The 27202-nt window shown below is 39.2% G+C and overlaps 1 protein-coding gene across 1 annotated transcript in view; it reads right to left on the bottom strand.

The window, feature by feature from the left end:
• Positions 1–27202, bottom strand: part of ALK (ALK receptor tyrosine kinase) — a 316863-nt gene that overhangs the window by 189592 nt on the left and 100069 nt on the right. The gene's annotated exons all lie outside the window — the stretch shown is intronic.

Below are 27202 nucleotides of genomic sequence, written 5' to 3'. Positions count from 1 at the left end.
GGCCAATTAATGCCAGCTCCTGCAGACAGTTCTTTGACGGAAAACGACAGAACTCTTCAACATATTTCCCACTATCAAACACCCTGCTGATGGCAATGACTTCCAGCATCTTGTGACTGGCTGCATTTGAACCAGTGACCCAGGTCTGAAAAGGTCCCAAACCCATTACAGTCTCCTGTCTTATTGGTATTTTTATAGTTGTGAAGACAGAAAGCTAGTCCTACTAGTTTGCCATTCTGCACTCAAGTACACACCAGTACCAGCAAGGAGTCAAAGAGCACTTCTGCAAACACTTTGTTTTGAGTTCTCCACTTGGGAAGCAATAGAGATGTTAAATAGAAGCCTTGGCCAATTGCATAAATCAGATTTCACCTAAGTAGCTAACATCAACCTTGGGGGAAGTGGTGGGCAGGAGATTAAGTGTTCATTTCCAGAGACGAGCACATCTTTTGGGCTTCAAAATCATCTAAAAGAATATAAATCAAAGCAGAATATGAACCAGCAAAGCTAATTCACTGCCTAGCTGTTTCATTTCAGTTGCATCTTTCTCCATCTCCTCAGCCAGGTAACATGGCCTTTCCTTGAAAGTTACACAACAAATCAAGTAAGTGGGTGCTGGGAAGAAAAGAAGGAGAAGAGAGGTAAAATTTATTACTGCCTAAAAGGGAAGGTGACTCATAAGAGAGTGGTATTAACAAAGTGACAGTATGAGATGAAGAGGGAATGCTTTGAACTCATTCTAATGATCTAATGACTAATATAATCCATTAAGAAAAGCAAGGGCAAGATCTTTTTCACTGATTAACGTTGTACCTTATCTATGTTTTTAATAAAAAATTCAATATATACTGCTCCTCAGCTATCTGCATGTTTAATTAAAACACTGAAAGCTTCCAGAAAGCGTTCATTTCACTCCATCAGATGAAATAGTGAAGTATCCAATCCTTCATCATGGACCTGGAAGCAGTAGGAGAAAGTGAGAACGCAAGGAAAAAAGGAAGAACTGTATCATAATACATACAAGAATGCCCACTGGCTTAGCAACGTGCCTGTTAAGAGTGGTGTGTGAAACCCCTAGACAAATACTACAAGAATTTAACACTAATATTTTATGAAGCAGATGTTTTATTAAATCTAGAAATAGCATAAAATATCTGAAAAATATTAAAATTCTGCTGTGATGCTTCAATGATGTATAAATTATTGTAATTTACTTTTAGGAACATACATTAGCTTCATACAAACATATGCACAATATTTAAGCAAACAAACCCCCAACTCCAAACTCATCATTTACGCCACAACTGTATCTGTAACTCTAATGCCCTCAAACTGAAGTTAAGGAGAAGACCCACCTTCTTGATGTCTATCCAAGCATTGTGCAGTCACTTAAAACTGTGAGTTTCTGCTATCAGAAAAGACCCACGAGCATGTGTGCTGCTCAGGTTCTGCTGAGCACTGTATAAATACCCTTCCTGTTCTGACTGACCAACTGCTGGCATACGTTGTAAAAGCAAATATATTATTAAAACAAATTTAAGTGAGCAGTTGAGCTATTTCAGTTTCAGAGATCCCATTTCACCTTGTTGCAGCTAGACTACTTCATCATAATCTTGAATACATTCAAAATGGAGGCCTCTTGCCAAGACACTGCTCAGATGACTGCCTTGAGTGGTGGTGAGCCAAAAGCTGGTTCAGCCACAGTCCATCTTCTGAGTGCTTTGCTACAGTTACACCAACATACACAAGGCCTGATTCAGAAGTAGTCTTCTGCAACAGCAATTACAGCTTGGCTTTTTTCTCAGGTGCCAAAGAAAGTGTGAAGTGTAAGAAGACTGCTTGCTAACTGCAACAGTTCTAACATTTCAGCAGGGGCTTCTCATTCATAGATATTTTTCCAGTGAATTGAAGCACTTGTGACTTCGTAAAGTTTTCAGCAAATCGCTATTCATTCAACTCATCCTCCTTTTTGCACACCACACCCCCCCCCCTTTTTTTTCCTCTGAACACAGTCAATCCACTCTGGGATAATATTTGCATGTTGTGGAAGACATGGCTAGAGAAGTTGTCTAAAATGTCAGGAGTTACTAAACATAAAATATAGCAGGGAATTCCCAAGAGAAACTCAGCTTTACACCAGTATTTTTAAAAGGTTTGGAGAGGTTATCCTTGCATTCTGAAAACCAGAGCATCAACAGTGACTGGTTAAATGGCTTTAGAACTGATTGATGAGTCTTACAACATGATAGGCAGGAGATGATTACACAGTGAACATATTTTCATAAGGGAGAGGGGAACAGGTCCTGCTCCATAATATACATCAAGAAGATTACAACAGGCAATAAAGTCTGCAACTGTCATAAAGGGAGGGTAATCATAAATAAAAGGTCAAATCATTGATTAAAAAGAAAACCAGTACAAGCAACCTATATTTTACTTAAGTTCAGTGCCAAATGACATGCAGGAAGACAGACCTGGCAATAGTGCCCAATCTGTGTTGCTCTGACACTATGACTGCACTGGTCTTACAGTCATGCTGAAGTTTCATGAAGCTGGCACAGCTCGCAGGATCAGCAAAAGGGTTTTGGGCCAGGCAGCAAGAGGAAGCAGAGCCTGGAAGAAGTTTGACTGTAGCCAACTAAACTCTTTTAAACAGAGAGGTCCTGAACTTGGCATCTTTTAAAACTGTTTTTTTAATAAAAGGCAAAAATAAACACTTTTAGCCAAGTAATGAATTTCTTTTCAGGACAACTGCTGTATAAAAGATTATCTGCACATGACCATTCTACTCCCAAAACCCTTTTACTATATGACAATCTGTTGAGATCCCCAGATAAATGACAAGTGCAATGTACTGCCATTATCAGAAAGGTGGTATTTTCACCCTTCCTCTTCTAATAACTGAAACAATGCAAGACTTCGACAATGTCCAGTGTGCTTTGCACACTGCCACTCAACACCAGAAACAAAGCAAATATAAGCATCACTCACCAAGGTATGTTTTTAATAAATAACATACTGCAATCAATACCAGAGATTACCAGATCAACTTCTATACACTATGTAGACAGGAGTTCAGCTGATCTAATGGTCTCCCCCCTTTGGCTTTAAAATCTATTAGCCAATTTGTTTTCAACAGATAACCAAACATAACTCCAAGAATTGTCTTCACAGTCTATATCACCATAAACAAGGAAAGGCAAAAACCACCTTGGCAGGGAAATGCTTTTTACTGGAATGTGTTAATTTTCAACTGATGCCTATTCAATTGAGGTATAAACCGGGATATAAATGTGGTATCTGAGAGCACTGACCTGCTAAAAATATGACTGATGCTCTAGATGTCTGTGAGATACTCCCAGACAAGCATACTGTCAGTACTGAATCTTAGCTTAAATGTTTTGTCTTTTCCAACATGAAAAACCATGGCAAATACAATTGGAAAAACCTGAAGTCTCTCCGTATATCCATGGCAGACGGTTGGCAAGACACACCAAAAAACGCAGAGAAATCCAAAGTAAATGTGATTAATACGGGAACTTGGATTTAAAATGCATAATGTGATCACTGGTCTACCTCCCTTTGGGTATGATCTGTGACACATCATAAAAAGCAAAGTGTGTGTCCTGTGTGCAATTCAACAGTAGCCCACTAGCCATGAGAAATAATCTCTAAACTGTGATATACCAGCTTTCCCCAGAAAGCTGGAGGCTGCTATGATACATTACTACTAAAAGAAACAGCAAAAGGTTTAAAGAGAATGTGAACTTCAATTAAGATATGCAAGGCCTAGCCTTTCATCTGAACTTATTCACCCATTTTAATGCTTTGTTACTATATAAACTACCCTGTACATGATGGCATTCATTTTGTTTTACTGTATCTATCATCTTTAACTACTTCCAGCAGTTTTAAGAACCTCATGCATTAAATCAAGTATCATGTCACTCAAAAGCTTTTCCCAAGCTTAAAACAACAGCCTGCAAATGCAGTCACTCTGGGGACTGACTTGAACATACTGCAATTACTCTTCCTAACAAGCAAGGTTCCTAGTAGGAGGAACCCTCCCAGGCCATTTGAACCTCCCTTCCAACCCAAACCATTCTATGATTCTATGAAAAGCCTACATCTCAAAAGGTTTTTAAGCCACAGTAGTGGCTTGATTTCTTTATAGGATCACACCTGCCGCAGCATGGCATAGGGGAAAAGCCCAGGACCTCAATCAATCATTTAAAATGCTGTGCAGTACCATTAGTCCTGTGAAGTGTGCCTGGACAGCGCCTGGCAATGGCTTGGAAGTAAATTCCCACATCCAGGACAAGAACGTTTTGAAGTAGTACTGTCCAGATTTGATAAGAACACAAAGACAGAGAGAACGATGCAATTATATTCAGGGGGTGGGGGAAGAAAATATTACATGAGCTCTTTGCTACTTAAAGCAATGTCCATGAAAAGAACAAGAACATTTTGTGGAATAATAAAAAATAATTAAAAATCCCTCCAGTCTGCAGGATGCAGACTGTGTTACCTCAACAGGTTTCACCTTCATCAAAAATAAATCAGTGACTGACTGGACTCTTCTTGCATGTCCAACAAATGATTAAATTTCTGTATTTATAGGGATTTCATATGAAGTCATTTAGAAACTTTCTGTTTCTGTAGCATATGAGACGATACATCGTACACAGAAGTTATGTGGGGTTTTTGTATTAAAGAGATAACAAGGATATGAAAGCTATGAATAGTTACAGGCTGAGTTTTTAAACACTTCTGTTCCAAGTACAGACTCTAAGCACTCTCAATCATTCATGCCAATTGCTTTTTATGTTTATTTCCTGAAAAGCTAATGATCCAGATTTTAGCATCAAAGGTTTTCTGGGTCTCTTCGCCCTAACTCCAAAACCTGGCATATTTTTTCCTTAAAAAAAAAAAAAACAAACAACAAAACCAAATGTATTTCCTAGAACATTTTAGACCCCTAAAGAGTCCAATGTTCTGTGCCTTTGTATATGTTGCACAGAATGCTAGTGAAGGCTCCCATGAAGGAGCAGTTACAGGAGTTCATTTGCAGTCAGTATACTCATTTTATGCCACTGAGGGCTTGCCCCTTTTCCATTTGCAATGCCCTAACCTTTGCAAATCCAGAGCTCTTATGCTAAAGGCCATTTCCTTTGCAGTAAATCTCACTGTCACATCTGCTCAGTTCTCTGACAATGCTGCTCCATGCAGTGGCAGCAGATACAACAGGCCACAGCCTGTGATTTCAACCAAACTCTCTCCCCTCTGTCTCTCCAAGTTTCCTCCTTTCCCTGGAACAGATCTCAAAAAACACAGTTTGATCTCACACTGAAGTGTGGAATCTATTGCCACTTTCTCTACTTTGTACTGTTTATGAAACTTCTTGTTTAGGTACTGTCCTGGGTTCAGCAGTAGCAGTCATTTTTCTCCTTCTCAAGAGCTGGTGCAGTGCTGTGGTTTTGACTTTCAGCCTGGGAACAACGCTAATGACACCAATGTTTTTAGTTGGTGCTCAGTAATGTTTAGTCTGACCAAGGACTTCGTGAGCCCCATGCTCTGCCAGGGAGGAGGAGAAGCTGGGAAGAAGCAGAGACAGGACACCTGACCCAAACCAGCCAAAGAGGTATTCCATACTACAGCACATCATGCCCAGTATATAAACTGGGGGGGGGGGGGGGAGGGGGAGAAGTTACCCGGAAGGGCTAGATCACTGCTCAGGTCAGGCTGGGTAACCATTGGTGGGTGGTGCACGGTTGTATTCTCTTCCCTTGTTTTTTCCCTTATCCCTTGTTATTTCCCTTATTATTAGTATTATTGGTTGTAGCAAGGCAGTGGTTTTGTGTTATACCTTAGTTACTGGACTGTTCTTATCTCAACCCATGGGAGTTACATTCTTTCAATTCTCTTCCCCATCCCTCTGAGAGCAGGGGGAGGAAGAAAGGGGGAGTGAGCGAGCAGCTGCACGGTTCTGAGTTACAGGCTGGGCTTAAACCATGACAGGTACAAATCCACATGCATTTATTTATGTTTCTAAATAGAATTTCCAGAAAAGAGAGAATATGCTTTCCAGACAGTTAGCTACCATTCCGATGGCACAATCCCTTTGCAAATCAACTTTGTTCTTGTAGAATTTGGCTTCAGATCAACATACACTGTAAATTGCAAACTAATGAATTTGTACTGGCAGAGGAAAATGTCTCTGCTTTTACAGTCTACAGCACTTACTAGTAAACAAGATTACTAGGAACAATTCCCAGTTTCCCCAGCAACTTAGTTACTTGTCTCTTACAAGGCTCATATGTTGATTCATTTCTCTCTGTGGTTCCAGTGTAATGAGTCTATTCCTAAACACCAGATAAAATTATAGCAACTGAATGCCAAGTTTTATGAGTTCTGATACTCTGAAAAGTTGGAGTATACCTGAGCACAGGACTTGGTTTTATCTCGATGTCACCAGAGCTCTAGGAGCATCATCCCTCAACACTTGGACATGCCCTTTTAATCGTTAAGTTCACAGTAAGATGTGCAGACCAAAATCATTACTTATCTTGGAACTAGATATCTTTAAGGTCCTTTCCAACCCAAATCTGCCTATGATTCTATGATTTTTTCAGTCCTCCTCCCATCTCCCCATTTTGTAACACCATGGAGAAACCCTTAGGTCTAACTTACATGATTTCCTAGAAGCTACAGCTCTCCAAGGCAGTCTGCAATATGAAAACTCCTTACTTTGCTTCTGATTTTTATGAAATCAGAGTTTTGTGTAGCAGTTAGAAACATACGGTCAATTACAAAATGATGTCCCAGTCACATATTGGTATGACCAGCTACAAGCGCGCTCTTGATAAAAACCAATTAACACCCTTTATCTGTATTCTTTGAAAACTGGTTAATAAAGAATGATCTAAGAGCAATATATTATTTTACCTGAGAAGTTAATTAAGCCACGCTACTTCAATATGGAGCTTCTGAAGCACTACAGATCTGAAGAACTCATACGCATTAAACTATTATAATCATGCACTTTCTTTGTTAAACCTCACTCTGAAGGGAAGCACAAATCACTGTGCAAACTATGGAAGAAGTCCACCAAATAAGTGCAATGCTTTGTCCAGATAAAGAAACATTTGTATGAAACATTCTAATTATAGGCTGGCAAGGCTTAAAGAAAAAGCTCAAATAAAGAGCACACATCTGCTACACACAGGTGTTTTTTACAGACTGTTAAGTACCTAACAGCACTCAGGTATCTCAACCCCATGAAGATGAAGGAGTCAAATTCTGAAAGGTTTTTTTAAATAGAATTCAATAGATCTAGTCTTTTTTTTATTTTTTAATCAAGAAGAATATAATTTCCTGTATGTTAAATAGATCTCTACCAACATTAGGATGAATACAATTCTAGTCATTGAAATGTATCAGTTTGAAAACTGATAAAGGAAAACTCTTTTATAAAACACACTATTGGCTTCTGGTGCTCACTGCAACAAAGTATTGAAGCCAAGAGTACTAAAAACAAAAAGAAAAGAAAAAGAGAAAGAGAAAAAAACTAGTTTTTTCTAGGAATAAAAATATCCACAGCTCTGGGGAGATACAAATGCTTGGTTATGACAACGTAAGCCATCCCTGCTGGATATGGCTGGAAGTTGGTTTTACGTACTACACATTAGAGTGCTTCTTGTCTCTCAAAGAGTGTGATAGATTACTAGCGTCTGCAACAGTACCTTAGACATGATGAAATGCTCATTTGGTGGCATGAGAGCACTCACTTTCAGTCTCAAACAATATTAGACATGTTATCTTCATTGTTGCCAAATAAGGGCCTCCTGGCTTCCCCATGGGTTAGTTCACTGAAGGTCACACCACTAACTTTCAGCCTCTTCAAAATTAGCACTTGTAGGAGATTCTGGTTTCATTCCTAACAATTTTCAGGACCAGACATGTAATTTCATGAAGCTTCTCTAAAAATACCATCCACAGACACCTAAACATATATACTTTTAGCAACCTAAGCATAAAAACAATCTAAGGGCCTATAGATTTTTTTGTGCTTTGATGAAATTCTGTAGGATGAGAGAAATTTCCTACAATCTAAGAAATGCTAACTTCCCCCACATTTTACATGCCTCTAGGGAAAAGCTGAATCGAGCTTATATACTTTATATTCACATGTTTCTGACCCAAGTTAAAGATAGGGAAGAAAAATAAATTCAACAACATACATTACCACGTTTCAGAACAACTACGTATCATCACATTTCAGGACTTGTAGTCAAAAGATTTAACAGTGGAAAGTATTATTTCCAAAAGTCCAGTCTAGTTTTGATGTCTATTCACTTTTGCTTAAAGGAAAGTTGAGCTTAACAGTGTATTTCATGTAAGTCAAAGTTCTCTCTGCTTCCACTAAAAATTAGGCAATTATTAAGGCAATTAACAGCATAGTAAGAATTATCATAGTGAGATCAGATGCAGGTCTCCGGGCCTTTAAGGCCATTAAAGGCCACCAAAGTAGAAGCCGCTACACACTAGAATGCAAAGTATACGTTCTAAGGACAAATGCCATTCAAAAAAATCAAGCAGAGGATGCATTTTTCTCTTACAGAAGACGGTACCATGTTCAACCATGAGCAGCATTTTCAGACTCTACACACAGCATTTAAAAACCATCTAAAACTAATCAGATTTCATTTAGCCGATAAACTCAATGCTATAATAACCTGGTACCCATAGATCACAATTAGTGCATTATAGTGTATACCATGTCTGTCAACCCACTTTCAGGCACTGATTTACCACATGATGATTGCTGGTTTTACAAACCACATTAGCTGGAACGTAGAGCCCCTGATTTACCTTCTTGTCTTCAAAAGATCTTTAGCAGAAGTTTAATTTTTAGACTGAAATTAATCTTTTTCTGAAATATATTTTCTTTTTATGTAAGGGAAATGGTTTGTTCCATGTACAAAACCAATTTTTAGTAGGCCAAAGGACACTTACACAAGTTCATGTATATTTCTAAGTTATCTTGCTACAACTTTGAGCAAGCAAAGAAAATTCCAGGTTTAGTTCATTTATAAACCAGTTACAATCATTTAATTCCATTCACAACGTTGAGGATAACTTTGTAACATTTGCTCATTTAGGATAATGGCTTTTGTTAATATTTTGAATTTGCCAAGGGAGAAAAACACAGTCTCTGGAGGTTAACTTGTCTCAGGCGACATCTTAGCAAAGGACTACATTTTCTAAGTGGGCAGCACTCAATAAAAGTTAATCAATTCCAAAGAGGACAGCTCAAGCAGGCATTCAGAAAAACCAGTTCAAGTAGAATGCTGTGATGTAGCACAGTTTTTTCTGGCTGCCTGACCCCCAGCTCATGGTAGGCTGACATGGATAAGCTGTGGGGCTTTCTGTTCAGTTTACTGCATGTCCACACAACACTTAAGACTGTGAGGAGTAAATGTCTAATTCCTACTCTGGGACTGCAGGATGAGTAAGTAATACAAATTTTATCTTTAGTTATCACTGGACAGCAACACTCAAACCTTCAGGGCTGCAAACTCCACATATTGGCACAAAAGACATTCAACTGTGAATGCTCTTCAAGAGGGTTGGCACAGGTTGCCCAGGTTTCTATTGGGATTTAGGCTGTCACAGAGGAAACATGTTGTTGAGGTGCTTTACCCAGTAAAAACTCAAATCATAGAACAGTCCAGGTTGGAAGGGACCTCAAAAGATCATCAGGTCCAATCCTTTGTGGGGAAAGGAGCCTAGGTGAGATTACCCAGCACCGTGCCCAATCATATCTGGGAAACCTCCAGCAATAGGGAAGATCTTCCAGTGAATGACTGTTCTTACTGTAAAAAAAATGTCTTTTATTGAGATGAAACCTAGTGCAAATTGCATCTGCTACCCCTTGTCATCTCCATGTGGCTCTTTGACAGAAAGTCTCTGTCCTCTTTGTAGCTGCCCTTTAAGTATCGGAATACTGTGATGAGGTCCCCCCTAAGTCCTCTTTTCTCCAAGGAGAAGACCTAACTCTCTCAGTCTTTCCTCACACAGTAGGTTCTCCAGCCCTTTGATCATCAAAATTATGTTTTGCATAAAGAAATCAGGCCCACATTTTTTCACATGGGTATGCATTTTTAATTTCAGGGGAGGACAGAGACAATTCTCCTGAGAAGAGCACCACTAAAACCGCTTTACAGCATTGAATACTCAATTCTGTTCTTTCTTTGACTTTGTTCACTACTCAGCAAAATGTCTTCTTGTTAATTATCGACTTCATCACCAAGGGACAGTTTAATCACAAGACTGTCTGAAGTTCAGGCTATCATAGCAGTACTAGCAGAGAATTCTGCACTGCACATAATTGACCAGGTAATTAGAATACAACATCCTTAACTGCTCAGTTATCAAATGTAAATGGCACAGTGCTCAGTGCTTGACTGGTGGAGGGCTTGGGGGAAAACAGTGCAGATGCCAAGTGCCCACTTTTACTTCTTCAAGCTGTAGGTAAGTAAACAGCACTAGGGGCTTACTGCCATCCCATTCTCCTGTGGGGTGGTGGAAGTCCTACCATTCTGGGACATAAAAGAAATTCAGCAAATTGGCTGTATTTCAGGGCATCCAAATCCACGTGAGAATAAAATAATAAAGGCAGGATTTCTGACAAGCAGAGAAAACCCAGTGTGCTGATAACAATGACAATATACTTGGCTCCGACGTCTACAAAAGAGCATCCCCGCCAAAACTGAGAGCGCTACCGTGTGGCACAGGGTGCAGTTGCAGGCTGGGTATTTATTACAGCACCTGCATGGTCTGAGATGGAGAAGTTTTCAGTGCACCACGTTTCTGTATGCATGCTTCTGGGAAGAGCAACCCTTACTTCTCTGTAATTCAGCATCTGCCTGCCTTTCTTCAAAGATATTTAAAATATCCATATCTACTCCTCATGTCAGTAGACTAAAAAGGGCCATTTTGTAATCTCATCTGGTATGGCACAATCTCTGCTCCCTAAGCACCATCCTGAGAGCCCTTTTCTAGACCTATTCCCATTTTAGATTTCCCTTCTCAAACACAGCTGGCCAGACTGGTGGGTGTGCAGTCTGCATTTGGCACTGTTTTATATGCAATGGCAACAGCATATTCTCCTCTCCCCCAGAAGACCTTTACCTGTCTGCTGTGGCAACCACAAGAAACTTTCAAGCTGCTCTTACTCCTTCTAGCCAGTAAATCCTCTGCTTGGAACAGGAATTCTTACTATGCTCCATGTACTAGACTTCTTATATTTTGCTACAGCTTTTGCCTTTGGGACTCCATTCCATTCTCCATTGAAAGAGAACTTACTTTCTATTTCAGGTTCATTTAAGTCTACCATCATTAGTATAATTAGAAGCTTTATACCATAGCATAAGAACAAATATCCTGCTGGTATTAAGTAAATAATCTCCTTAAATTAATGTTCTTCATAAGCAGCTATACTAATGCAGGATCTGCCTCTTGATAAATTAAAATGTGGAATTTCAACATGACTATATTAACTTCAGGTACTTTAGGATGTTATCCAAAAGCTCATTTGACTTAGTATAGGATGGCCCAAACTTGTCCAAATACCTGGATAAAACCAGCCAAACTGCACACATTGCATATTTGACATGAACAGGACTTGCAGGATCTCAGAACTTTTAAACCAGCCTTTTTTTCTTTTACATTTAGCCACATAATCATGTTCCAGAGCACTGGATAAATAATCTTTACTGAACAGGAATAGACATCCTATAAACCATATTCATTTAACATTTTCTTGCTAAAAATCTAACCGTTTTTGTTATCTGAATTAATGCAACAAAACAAGTTAACAAAAAGAATACTTTGTATCAACCTTACTTTATAACACTTCACAAACTGTATTTGTTTACAACAGTAGCCTAGACATTAAATAATCAATCTAAAAGTCACACAGGTCAAAACTAGAAACTGAATGCAAACTTTACAAGTTCCACATCTTCTTCATATCATTATTTAACTAACTGCAATTCAAGAATGTCCTCATTAACCTGTAGGAGTATGAAAACACACAAGCGTATTTGAGGATTCTTAAGACTCTAGCTACACTCTTTATACTTAATGGGGAAAAAAGAAATTAAGAGAATTTGCAACTTTAGGTAAAATAAACTGTTCTCACTGGAATCTAACAGACTCTGGAAAGCCCTGATGATAATCTCAGCCTCACAAAGCTCTCAATATTCCTTCTATTTCTTTTTCTAATTTCAGAAATAAAATACATGCTGCTCCCAGTATGAATACTTGTCCAGCCTTCCCATTAAGATGCTCTTCCTATATCTGCAGTACTTGGCCTGCCTAAAGACCCTTATGATGTGAAAAGTCGTATCTGTTTCACTGGGTACTTTGGAAAGTTACAGTCTCTTTCCTTTGCAAACCATAGCTGAGCAATCATACCAGCAGTATAAACTAACATTATTCATCATTAATCTCCAGCCTTTACAGATTCTGGCATGGGTGTATTAAACTTCATGTTTCCTTGTAATATGATTTCAAGTCAGTGATTCACCATACTTTGAATTCATATTCAAAACTACCCAAAACAAATGCTACTAAACCCATGGCTTGTATCACCATATTGAGTCAAGAAAACAGGAAATAAGTAAAAGTTTAACTTAGAATGAGCTGGATTTAACTCTTCTGAAATCACTGCACCAAGACCACTCTTAATGCATTTAGCAGCAATTAATTCCCAAAGCCAAAACAGCTGCACATTGCTGACGCTCTCCAGATGCAAGGTAAGGAATTAAATCATGGGATAATTCAATTGGAAAATTGCTTGTAATTATGGAGAATGCAGCGTCTGCTTGACTCCTTGTGGTGATTGGTAACTGCTTTAAGAATAGTGAGGTAGTCTGCACAATGCATAGTGAATACAGATAAGTAGCTGTGCTAGGAGAAATCTCATTTAGCTTCACAAAGATATGGATTTAACATTGTTAAAACTGTATTTGCTGACATTAATGATAATCCATTTTCACTGTCCCATTACTGCCAATGACCCACTATCACACACAGAACAGTAATATCAACTTATAGCACCTTTCCTCTGAAGGAACTCGAAGTACTTTGCAAACATACAGAATGTGGTCCTACTTTAAACAGTGATCCAAAAAGTGTTTGTTCTTTCTCACCTCACTTAATACACAAGCAAGCAAAGAGCCTTATTCTAACACATCATTTAAATCTCTGATGCCACAAGGCTGCCAACTTATAGCAATGAAAAAGGTGCTCCTCCATCTCAGATATTAAAAGTTATGTTCTCAGTTATGTTTCAACAAAGAGCACCCTTTGCCCCAAAAGACTGCACAAATGTCTAGTGAGAGACCCTCTAGTATGGCTGACAACAGGGAGAATTACAGAAGAAACTGGTCTTTTGGACTGACAGTTACCAGGGCAAAAACAAAAGCCATTCTGTCATCTGTAAGCTGAGCACATGTATCCTTAAAATAAGAGGATGAAGCAGTTTTCTGTTCTCTTTGTAAAACAGACTTACTAGAACCGATCCTTATGAGCATTACAACATTTGACAGTCCGCTGAGTATTTTAAGGAGTCTTGCTCACTGGCAAAATTAGGGACAAAATGGCTGCTATATGGGATCATATACCTACTGAGTCAGTGAGGGAAAGGGGAAAACACCTAGAAACATTCATTTCCAGTTTCCTGGTTTAACTATTAAAATACAGAGCTCAGTTTATAGAAAGACAGTTCCAGTAGCAGTGGTTTCTATGGCACGTTATATTACCTGTGTTTTAGCTACTGAAATGTTCTCTACTTTACACAGCATTAACAGAAAAACCTTTAGGGAACAAAAGATCAATTATTTACAAGTGGCTTAAAAATCAATCATCCAATCTTGAAGCTGAAGTTGTTATATTTAGCACTATTAACTACACGATAATTAAAATTGATTACAAAGTCACAGCCCCTCATTAAGTTGCTGTCAATTGGGGGGGAGGAAATTCCTCAAAAGCAATTTTTTCTTTTTTTTAAAGTGATTGTAAAAAGATTGCCATCAATTAGAGAGACATCTGGGAATATGGAGAAGGTGATAAACGATCTCCTCAGTGCCAGTACTTTGTAGGCCAAAGATGTTCCAGGGGAGAAATCCTTATGGTTATGTCCACCTGAAAAGGAGTGGAAACACCATTGTGCTGGGGCCAGTGACAAGTCCTTCTCCTTCTGTATGTTCTGTGGTGACCAAAGTGCAGATCTCAGAGATGACCTGCTATCAAACACGTAACCTATTCTGTGATCCCAGTACTGCAAAGAGGCAAGCCTTGTATTTCAACCTAACAAAGCCTTTAAACATATGCTGTAAGAATTTGAGTAGAAATAATTGTAAGAAAAAATTATAAGAAGTACAGAGAACTTCTTTGTGTATTTTATTGTCACAGCAGACACTAATCCTTGGCAGGACTGAGACCTACAGCAGTAACCAAATATGCCAATGTTTCTACACGACTCACCTGCTGTTCCCCAGGTTTTCCTCTCCCTGAGCTACATGCTATTAATTTAGGGGTTTATTCTGAAGAGAAATAAAATGCTGCATACTACCACCACCCTTCATATAATTTTTCAGATTGCAAGAGAGCTCCCAAAATACAATGTTTTTTCCCTTTTCAGCTTGTTTCACAAGCTTGCAGTACAGGCTGGCAAGCTGCTGCTGGTCTAAGTCACTGGTCTAACACCAACTCTGTCAGGCATTAAAGATGATAAACTGGCTCACACTCAGACACCGCCTGTGCGGAAACAAACCTCACTCTGGTCTTTTGGCTGTCCCACAATCCGGGCAGGAAGTGCAGAACATCCACATATATAGCAAGCACTGATTTCCCTCAAGTATATTAGGAAAAGTGGCATCACCTTACACTACCACCCCAGTTGAAATCTCCAAGGTAAGAAAGGCATTGCACCCATGGTAAAAAAAGAGCTGTCCCTATGCTTGCTCTCATACCTGCAGCAGTGACACAATGCACATCTTTATCACCTCTGACAGTTCCAGACTTTAAGGAACATCCCAAACTTCAGCCTAACATGTTCTTTTAGCCAGGCAACAAGAGACTGGAAGCTACTTCTGCAATTTCACAAACAGGCCCATTGCAAACACATCAGGGCTAGCAAAATGTCACTTCCTCTGGTCATCCAGCAAGCCCAAGATGCTTTCACAAAGGAGAACAAAAGGACATCATTACCTGTTAAAGATCAGAGGAGGAGGAAGGAATAAGGTGTTTTTCAGAAAACAAAGAAAGAAAAAACCAACAAGGCTTTGATTACATTGCACAAGAGTAATCTGCAGTTCACTGAAGTGTCTGCAGTCTGTATTATGAATAGCCATTTTAGCAGCAAAGAACTGTTCAGCAACTCAGTTTCACTAAAAATAACAGTTTGGTTTGCTTCTAAGAGTAGCATACCAAGTAACAACCAAGTAACCAACCAAGAAACCAACAGGGCAGTTAATTTTTACGAGTCATTTAGGTCATTCTTGCTGCAATGTCCATGAGCAGGTTCATGCTCAGGGCTGGCCTTTGGTGCCTCACCCTCCCGAGAGTTAATGGCTGTAACATTAAATAACACACAGCAATCAGTGTGTAGCGCTAATGCAGCACACTTCACCTGCCCACCCACAAAGCACACTGAAATGTGTCATTTCATACATATAAGTATGTAGAGAGCAGTTAAAGGCACTGTCTGTAATGTGCATAGTTTACTTAGAGTTAATTCCCAAGCCTTAATTCAGGGCTATCCCAGCCAAACTCCTCCATGCAAAAAACCTCTTCCCCTGAGTTAAGCAGTGCCTTACTTACATCAGGTGAGGTACCTCACCTGGTTTAGCTGTTATTTCAATTACATTTTGTCAGTCACAGTGCAAGAAAAACACAAGACAAATATCACTGAAGCAGTGCCTCTACTCCAGCAAGATCCCCTCACCTTGTCTGGGCTGACCTTCGCACCAGTTCAGTGGAACAAATTGGAAGTGCTCAGCTTCACACAGCAGTCACCAATGACACAAATTCCCCAAACAGCTAAGCACATAAGCAAATGCACATCCCCAAAGCTTCATCTGCAGTGAAATATCCGTATCCCTGTCCCCAAGTCCTGCCAAATGCACAACAGAAGAGTTAATGGAAGCCCAAATTCAATTTCTAAATAGTCAACATTTTGACTTTTAAGTTCTTTAGTTTTCCTTGATTTTAAAGCAATCAGGAATAATACTGCTGATCTCAAGCATCCTAATATTCTATTATTCATAGTCCATATTCAGTTCAGCTTTACATATGATAAAAATCATGGACAGCAAACACCCACCATTACCCAGTCATTCTAAATACTGACCACTGCCTGCAGCAGGTCAAACACCAACCTTGAAAAGGCCTGGAGTATCTTTCAGCCATCTCATGCTTCAAAGCCATTACAATTATCACTGTTTCTTCCAGGAAGCTTACAGGTAACTGGGATTCAGATTTTCTGTTCTCTGATTAGGTGATCAACTCCTTCAGAGAAGCTGTAACTCCTTCCATACCCATCCACAGAGAGAGGTGAATAGAGGTAAGACAACCAGCTAAATATCCTACACTATTATTCATACATAAGAAAATGTCCTTTAAGAAACTTGCTATTAAAATTGTTTATTATTGCTGTTCATTCAGCTGTTGCCACTACAAGAAAATGGCTTAGCATCTTTACAAAGTAGTTTTATAACCTACTCTTGCTTAACAGGTACTCCTCTGGCTTGGTTAGTCATTGGAAAAGTCATTTTGGGTGGAAGTCACTGCTTCTGAACTAAGACACATAATATGGTATAATATCTTATTCTAGGACTCTTGCTTTTAACCCCTAATTGATGATAAAACAAAGATTAATTATCTAATTTGTTAATTCCTGGGGAATCTTGATTTGACAGTGATGTAACACTAAATATATTGCCCTGCACCAGCTGGATAAATAAACCAACTGCAGAGTTAAAATGGTTTTACACTACTCTGTAATTAGGCCATGAGGCTACCACAATGATCTTTCCTTTACCCCAGTCTAAGGAAGTTCAGTATGTAAAACTCAAAGATCTTCATGCCATAATAAAGTTTCACCTCCAGTGAAGTGATCTTGCCGACACGCAGGATCAATTCCAGCAGGCAGAGCCTGCCTGATCCACAGCTGCCAGCCTGAGAAACCTGTGATTTTCTTTAGGGCAGTCAAACATAAGCCAGCCTCTGCCTTCTCCCCAAATACTTCCACACATTCAGGAAAAACAGAGAGTGGAATTAAACCTTTCTGATAATGTTGTTTTAATGTGGCCTTTTTAGTTCTTCAATGCTCTGAATAAACACCTTGAAACCAGAACAAAATTGAAACTTCAGCAGCTCAAAATCAATACCAGAATTCTGCAGCTTGTGCTTTTCTTTGACAAAGAGAATTACTGCGCCAGGTGAAAGAGTTGTGTTCTAACCTTTATTATGCTGTTTATGTGCATTGCAAGGCTCCGAATGACTGCCTGACCTTTCCACTTCCCCACTGGAAGCACAGGAAATCAGCAAGATGGCCCACACAAAAAGCAACAAACAAAGCGAGTTACTGCAGTTCTATCCTACATAAGATTTATTCTTTAAACTCAGGCAATGCAAGCAACAAGCCTTCTGGTTCCATTGTTTGAACACCTCTTCAAATCTGGAGACGTCTACTCATCATCTTGTTTACTTGTGTTTACACCAGGTCATTTAGAAAGCCTGACACAGAAGAGTGAGAAGATCTGCTCACAGCCATAGAATAAGAAGAAGAGAAAATCCAGAACAATGGCCAAAACAAAAGCTCACTATTACATTTTTTGAATTCTTAAGGAAATGCCATTCAGAATTAAGTGGTGCTTGCTTCTCTCATCTCTGTTGTGACACTGGAGCATTCAGCTAACAAAGCTGACTTTCATCTAGGTTTACAAGGGATATGAACCATAAATATCAAGTCAAAATTACTTTCAGATAGTCTTTTTTTTCACGTTAACAAAAGACAGTCACTCATATTTACCTTCTTTTAAATTCTGGTTATTCAGGGAAGGTAAAATGCAAGGGTCAAGCATTTCTACATAGCTTGCTTTTGACAGACAAGAAAGATTCTGCCAGTGGGACAAAATGGAGTTAAGGGAACTTAGAGAAAGTACCGTCTTTGGAAAAACAGGGATGCATAATGTAACTCACTGCACAGAATTGCAGCATGGCTCAAAATAGGAAGGGGGACCAGAACTGGAGATCCCAAATCAACAACTCGATACTGTAGTACGTATCCCATCAGACTTCAAACATATCATGGAGGGCTATATTCTATTGCTCCCCTCAGTGCACAGTCTCTGACAACAAGCAGAGACACACAAGTCTGTAGAGTGAGAAAATATTCTGAGAAGTCTGACTGTGTTTGCTTCCCTCTCCTGCTCTCCCAACATGGCCATTCTCATGTTCCCACATTATACCATCTGTTTAATTACTGTGCTCTCAAAACAAGCAAACAAAGAAAACAGATGAAACTTCAGGGATAGCTTCTCACTCATAATTGAATAGATGATTATTCATTAGAATCCAGGCAAGTTGCTTGGGGCCAGCTAAACAGACATTGCACAGTATTAACAAAAATTTAGTTTTAGAAATACAAACCAGAATTCTCCCTCAGTATCCTTAACACTGGAACCTTCTCTGGTTACTTTGAGTAGGATATAATAAGCATACTCAGTTTAAGCTGCTCTAAGAGAAAACAGCGATGCTCATAGCTCTCCCACCCCTTGAAGGTAACAATAAATTAAACGTCTTTTGGTCAGCTCTAGCATTAACAATTCCTGTTAGATTTAGCCTCTGAAGGCACGTCTAGGGGGATACCTGGGTTTAGCTCAGCCTGCCCTAAGATCCTGACTGAATCATGGTATATTCTCCAACATAGTTCCAAATTAAGAGTTTTTTACTTCTGTTTTATTAGTTGGATTTGGTTCTTGGCAAGAGTCACAGCAGTAAAATGTCTCAGCTTTCAGAGTTCTGTGACTCTCTTTAATGTATTCATCCAAGCACAGGTAAGATAGTTACTGCAACACAGACACATTATCACTGATGTGAAGAATAACAGTGAAAATCTTTCAGTTCTTGTCAATTTACTGATGTTTTTAAGGTAATCTCACAGAACAGATCTGTAGAAAATCCACAGGATGATGTTTATTTATTACAACTGGGCAAAATCAACTTCATCACAGAATTACTGTAGAGCAACAGGAATCTACCTATTAGAACTAGTTAGGGTGTAAGAGGTACAAGTTTGGCACAGCTAAGAACACAACTCACCTTGGGTTACTGATTTAACCACACTGTGATTTAATTTTTCTTTGATGGCATGGGGAAACGTTTCTCCCACTTCTTTAAACCTGTATGAAGTGCCCTATTTAGTACTCAGAGCCTCAGAGGTAAAGTGCTAAAGCAGCATAGGTTATTGTAGTAACTGACAATGGATATAATTAGGCTGGTTGGTAAGGGGGGCAATATGCAGCCAAGTGGCTGCAAGGCTTACAGGGTCTTGTCTATAGTCCTTTATCATACATTATGTTTCTATGTACAGAGCTGTATACATGAGCTGTCCCTAGTATGATTAAAAAATAAGCATACAAAGAATACAGGGATTTTTCTTTCTAGCCTGCCTGCTATCAAATAACAATTTCTTTATTCACTGCATATTCTTTCCAGAAGAGTGATTTTTTTAGACTTGAAAAGTTTGATTAAAAAACCAAAACAACAAACACAACATACTCATGGATGTACATGAGCATTTGGAGATAAAGAACAATGCCTCTACATGACAGAGGGGGGGAAAATAATTACAGATGTGTGTTAATCCAGTAGTCTTTCCCGCTAAAAAAGGTCAAACACAGCCAAGAGCAGGATACACTTCCCTCCAGCTGTCCTTTTAATGTGCCTCTCATCTTGCCAAGGAGAAAGAATCATTAAGGCTGAGAAAGAGACCTTTTTACAACCCATTTCTTCTTCATTGTCTGTACTTTTTTTGGATATACTTGTTAAAGTACATTAGCCACAGGTAGGCAGTAAGCCATCAGAGCATGCTATCATCTGATGCACACTGAAATTAATTTCTCTTTTTCATCTTGTGGAGCAGAATGGTTCATGTTGAGCTGCACGCAAGTCTTCACTGAATTAAGGAATGAACAAACAGGATTTCTACAATCAACAAACCCACGTGCTTACCCATAGTCCCTATAAATATAGAGCTACTCTATAAACAAACACTCTGTCCTACAGCAAGACAATAATTTGCCTCTTTAGAGAAAGCTCATTAAAGGGAAATCATTTTGTAATAACAAAGCACAAGTGTAGTACTAATGAGAAGAGCAAGCTGCAAAATGCTAAGAACACCTGGTCCATTCCTTGCACTGACAGAACATGAGCTGGAATCTGATCATCAGAAAAAGGCTGCATTCCGTCCCCCCCCCCCTTCCCCCCCCCTCCTTCTTCACAGCCCAACAGGCTCTGGAAGCCAGTTGGGTTTGTATTTGCTGTATTAATGCTGCATAAGTTCCTATGGAGCTGTGCTGTAATGCTTGATACGTGTATGTTGCCAAGTTGAGCATCAAAATTTCAATCGCAACTAGAAGAGCCAGAACTATTCATTGTAAATAGCATTTTTTATTTTAAAACCCTCCCCGTTTACAAAGAACTTGACAGTCATCCCTAAAAATTCATAAACCTCATTTGCAGAAACAGAGATGAGTAATTTTCAGTCCATGTGTTGCTCCAGATCTCACTTAATTCTTCTACTGTTTTACTTGTGGTTTATAGCTGATCCTTCAACTCACAGCAATTATTCCTACCAACTCAATGGCTAAATCTTAAATGAAAATAACTAAGAGAAAACTGAACCCTACTTTGACCAAACAAAAGTGAAAAGTTTACAAATCTTCATAGAATATCTGTAGCTTACCCAAATGCTTATAAATACTAAATCTAGGGTAGCATAATACTACATTAGTATCTTTCTGAGGACCACTCAGCCATCTGGACTGAATCTATGCAGATGAGGATGATCCACATTCTTCTCCAGCATTAAAAAGAAGGGGGCAATAAACATTCAGGTTTGCAAGATTTTTGTCAAAACTTGCTATAGATTCAGAACTGGTTTTTCCCTAAACCAGAAAATATCCCAAGAAGACAATTCTGGGGCTTTTCAGACCTACCCTGTCAAATCCTCCAAACTCCACATAATGATTACTATAGAAAAGAATACACCCTCTGTTTCCTTGTTTAACAGACACATAATATCTCACTTCTGTGAGATAAAGGCATATCCTCAAACCAGTCTTAAGGATTAATGCAAAGGGAAAACTTCTGTCTGTCCAGCATGAGTTCTTAATCTTTTACCCTGGTAAAGAGCTATCTTTTTCAGAGAGAAACTTTTCCCCCAACTTTTGGTGGAATTCTAAGTGTTACAAGTCTTTTTTCTGTCTAAAGAGCCCTACATGAAAAATAACTTCTCAACTACTTACTTCTTGCAAGCCCACATTGATTTATTCTCTACAGTTTTGTTAATAAACTGATAATCTGAAACAAAATATTATTTATTATCTTGTATTATCTGCCTCATTCTTCTTTGTCTGAGGACTCATAAATTAAAGTCAACAGCCATTTTATAGTCCTGCAGTTCATTATCTCCCATTTGTTATTATGCTCGGTGCCTCAGCCTTGCTCCTTCTCTTTAGTAATAATCACAAAAATCAAAACCACATTAACATAACATGGAGATACTTCTTGGGTTAGAACTTACATAAGAGCTTTTCAACTACTCAGTGCTGGTCAGGACATTGTCCTCATTCATCTCGCACTTCCCCTGCCATCCTTCATGAAAGTTTAATCTACATTTTCCATTAAGGAGTTGTCTCAATTGGTGTTCACACCAATTGGTGTTCACAGGGTGGCTTATTACTTTTTCAATTCTGATTTGAAATAGTGGTCACACCTCCCCAACTTATCTCTTCATCTGAAATTTCTGTCAAGTACCTGCATATTTTTACTGTCCTTAAATCTTCAGATCACAGAAGCAGAAATTCACTTTATCTAGAATCATATCACCACAGTCAGGAGTGGTCAAGCCTCTAATCCTTTAAATTTAAAACTTCATTTATGGTTGGAAAGGGATTAATTTGACATTTGATTGAGCACACATCTGGATCCACTCTTTGTGTACTTGTTTCGGTCCAGTTGCTGCTGGTCCTTCCTCCTTAAACACACAAAATTAGCTGTGTACTAGTAGTTCTTCTCTTCCTCTTCTCTGTAAAATGACTCTGAAGGAAGCCACAACTGTGCTCCCAGATCTGGGACCACAATTACTGCTCTCCACAAGTCCATGGGTAACACAGCAACAGTGTTGCTGACAGGAAGCTGGGCCACTGCCTCTCCAGAAGGAAAATCTAAGCATTGCAGTGAGGTAGCAGGAGAGATGAATTCTGGAAAGGCACACTTTCTGATGGCTGCTAAACCACTCTGCTACTCAGAGCTGAATTACCTTAGTGTTTGAATCAAGACTTGAGAGGCACAGAATTTATGGCTGGTTTGACCCATTTCAGGTTTGTCAGAGAAGCAAATTACTCTTTCACTTCAGCATGACAAACACATGCATCCACACAGCTGCGAAGTGGAACTTCCTTGTTCCACAAACTGTCATTCTAACCACAGACTGGGTTGCCTAACCTGCCTCCTTTGGAAATACTGCCACAACTGCATGATCTGCAATTCCTCATATTTTGTTACAATAGACTGCAGTACATTTGCCAGTATAATAGATTATGAAGGATCATAAATAATTAAGAATTAATCACACTTGTCAAAATAAATAAAGGCAGTCAATGATGCAGAATGCTTGAATTTTTTATAGTATCTTTTTGATTATTCATGAATTAAATGAAGTCTAGCAATTCACAATGGATTGCCTACTCATTACTGCATATACAGGCCTGATTCAGATGCTAACACAGGAGGCTCTCCTTTCAATCTTCAGCATATCAGTGGAATTTTAACACTAAATCCCTGATCCTGCAGAAAGTTACGCAAGTGTGACTTGGAAATTCTGGTAGCTCCATCAGACTTTTACACACTGTGCAGATACACTAGTGATTCTATCACCCACTGGTCCACTTACAAGAGGGAGGGGGAAACAGGTTTCCCAAGGAAGTAGTGCAATCACTGTCCTTAAAAGTGTTCACAAACCACATAGATGAGGCCCTACATGAACACATGTAGTGACATGGTTTAGTGGTGGTCTTGGCAGTGCTAGGGGAATGGCTGAACTTGATGATCTTCAAAGTCTTTTCCAGCCTAGCTGATTTTTGCATGGTTCGATATCATTCACAAGGCTTTAACAGGATAGCAAATAGTATTAAGTTTTTAAACAGCACATCTTCTCTCTAAATCGCTCTGAAACCCACAGTGCATTTCTCTCCTTTTTCAAAGGGAATAAAAAAAAATCTGGGCTGGGATGTGAGGGCCAAACACAGCATCACACCAACCCCACCAGCACAGACCAAAGATCCATTCACTTCACTCATACTGGCTTTGAAAACAGACAGTCACAGATACATAGGAAAGAACAGGGAGGGCAAACAGTTGTACTTCCCCACTTCTGGCCTTCAGGAATCTATTGCACAAGGACTTCCTGAGCCAGAAAAGGTAATTTTGAGAATTCAGTAGCTGCATTTTTCTTCCCTGCACAAATCCTGTCAATTTGCACACCCAGAGAAGCTTTCAGAACCAAAAAAAGGTTCCACAGTTTTGCTGTTACATACTGAAGGATCTCCTTTTGTTCTGAACCTGACAGTGATACCATCCAATTCTGTATTAGAAGTAGTATCAACTATTCCTTCTCCATCATCCTTTCAGCGTTTCATAAAGTCTTAGACATTTATAAATCTTCATACATCGTACATAAAGATTTTACAAAAGTCTGTGATTTCTATAAAACTCTGCCATGTAGTTCCCCAGCTGTACTAAATGATTTTTGATGCACAGGAACCAGAACAGAATGATGTATTCTAGGTACAGCTGCCCCACATCTTTATTCTACAGCATTTCCTATTTTCTACTGACTTCCCAGTTAAGTTCCAACAACACATTTACTTTGTGACTGCTACTGAGTTGATGTTTTCACACCTCTACTCTTACCCTAAAATCAGCTTAAGTAATTACAACCAGCTCAGAATCTGTCCGTATATATGCCAAACTCCAATTGTTTCTCCCAACACCTCAATTCAGCTTACCTACACTAAATTTCACCCGCCACTATTGTCCAGTTAAAGCATCATTTTTCAATTCCTTGCCAACCAGACCTCCAATTTTTTACCCTGAATAATTTAAAATCAAACTGGCCCTTCACCATCTAAACCTATTCAGAAGATCAATGATTTGTGTGACATCGCATGCTGAACATGCCAAGTGAGTGAAGCACTCAGATGTGACTGTAACCAACGCTGAGACACCCAAAACTAGTTCTTCCTCCATGTAGCTTGATCAATGCTGATTTGTTCTGATTCCTTGAGACTGAGCTGTATCATGTTGTGGGGACAGGGGCAAAAATACAGAGGTTCCCCCAAAACATCTCAATAAATCATCCAATACATCCCAGTGATTTCCTGCTAAAGCTTTTACAGAAAAGTATATGAAGCACAAAGTATCATACCCAAGGCATTTGTCTCTATCAATGTCTTGACATGACTTGATAGCCAAATGACAAGGATGAGCTTAAACCATCCCAAAATCAAGTTATGCTATCTGTTTATCTCTGTGCATTACTGTCTGCAAAAGAGACGAAATGAGATTGAGATAATTGGAAGTACAATTTGCAGGAAACAGTGGGGGTTGGATCTACTGTGCTTAATTATTTCAGATTGAAACAGACCACACAACTATCTGTGCCAAGCAGCTGTAATTAAAGTGATTTAAAATAGAGAGATGCTAGCTCCAAGTGTTGATTTTTCAAATGAGTCTTTATACACACACGAGTTACAGTCATCTATGAGCTGCAGACCTACAGCTCTACTGAGGGGCTTGAGGGAAAATTACCACTGACAATGTCAAACATGCCTGATAATTTAAACAAACAAACAAGCAAATGGAACACCCCAAAACCCTCCACCCTGGTGACTCACAAATCTAAATCCACTCAGTCTGACTCTAGGTACTTGTCCCTCAGAACAGGAGAAGGCAGCAGAACAGAAGCTTCAGCCTAAACTGCCCATTTTCCACATTAAAAAAAACCCAAAACTTTGGACTTAGAAATGGAATTTTATCCCAGCATGCAACTAGAAATCATCAACCAAATCTAGCACTTGTTTTGGGCTATGGAGCCAGCCAACAGTCTCCCCTTCTGCTTTGACAGACATATAAAACTGGATACAGACAAACGTATAACTTTACCAAAAAGAATACAGAAGAAACACACATCAATAACTTGCAGCACTGCAGCAACCCAGCCAGGATCTTCACCTGAAGCAGTACATTCCTTCTGTCATGGGTTTTCCCCTCTCCAGGAAGGAGACAGCAACCCTTCTTAGCATCAGAAAAAGCTCATTTTAATTCCTAAATTTCAGCAGCAGCTAGCTTGCACTAGAATTTAAGAAAAAGGAGAATAGCGACAGACATTCTTATTTACCTCAAATTTTTGCTTAACTGTACCTTTGTAGCAAGAAATTTAGTATGTGCATGTATGTTCTTTGATGTGAATATTAGAAGGTATTTGCATACATTACAAAAGTGGTCTACCTGCTTTACACACAGAACAGATCCCACCAAAATGATTTGTTTTGCTGGTGAGTCAGTGCTAAAGCAATGAATCTCAGAGGTTGAATTATAATAGCTACTCAGAAAAAGTACTACACTAGGAGGGGAGAAGGGACTCTTTATCAGAACTGTAGTGATAGGACAAGGGGTAATTGGTTCAAATTTACACAGGGGAGACTCAGGTTAGATGTAAGGAAGTTGTTCTTTTCTGTGAGGGTAGTGATGCACTGGAACAAGCTGCTCAAAGAAGTTCTGAATGTTCCATCCCTGGCAGCGTTCAGTGTCAGGTTGGACAGGGCTTGGAGCAACCTGCTGTAGTGGAAGGTGTCCCTGCCTGTGGCAGGGGGATGGAACTGGATGGTCTTCAGGTCCTTTCCAACCCAAACCATTCAATTGATTTTACTGTTGATATGAATGAGAAATCAAAATTAAAGAGTATGAATGTAGCATCATTGAAACTTTTCCCCAGTATCTGTGTGACCATAAGAATTGTTACAAGCAGTCAGACTGCAGGTTTGCAAAGCCAAACGCCATCTTTGACACTTGCTACCAAGAAAAGGATTCTTCTACTTGCAGCTTACTGTATAAGAGACTTCCTGAATCAGGACTGTAAACAGACAACTGCATTAAAGAACCAGTGATCAATGCATTCTGCAAGAATTCATCTAATCTTTCCTTAACCTTATGCATACTCTTGGCCTCCATAACATTCATTCATGCATGCATATTATTACCACCATTTTTCAGGTACTATATAAAAAATACCTACTCTTGCTTTTTCTATACCCAGCACCCATTAACTCCACAGTTGTTTCGCACTGCTCTTCAATGTGCATATTTATACAAGTTCTACCATCACAGAGAATCTTTGTCTGTTTAGTTTTTCCTAGTACAGAAACTGTTTCATAGCTCTGATAATCTTTGCTGGCCTTCCCTATATCTCCTTGCTTGCCTGGATAAAGCCTGTAGCTCTAATTCCCCCATTTCCATTTTGTAGCTCCATTCTCATCAACACCACCTGACCCTTACAAGGAGAAGTTTCAAGCAGGTATCACTAACAACAGGAAGGATGTTAAGATTTTTTGTGCTTTCCTGGGTTTAGCAGAGCATAGATGCACCTAAAAATCTTTTTAGAACCTGTAATCTTAATAAATATGCTACTATTCACAGATATGATCATGAGCAGGAAAAATAATTCCAACAACCCAAATTTTCTCCCAAGGTAGGAGCCAAGTCTGTTCACTCCACTCTTTTCAAGCTCTCTTGAGAGACAGGAACTTTTTTCTTCTTAGGGCAAAACTCATTTTTTTGTTCCCTT

The sequence above is a fragment of the Melopsittacus undulatus genome, chromosome 3 (genome assembly GCF_012275295.1).
Source record: "Melopsittacus undulatus isolate bMelUnd1 chromosome 3, bMelUnd1.mat.Z, whole genome shotgun sequence".
NCBI lineage: Eukaryota > Metazoa > Chordata > Aves > Psittaciformes > Psittaculidae > Melopsittacus > Melopsittacus undulatus.
The sequence above is the reverse complement of the archived record's forward strand: the minus strand, read 5'-3'. Positions and strand labels throughout refer to the sequence as shown.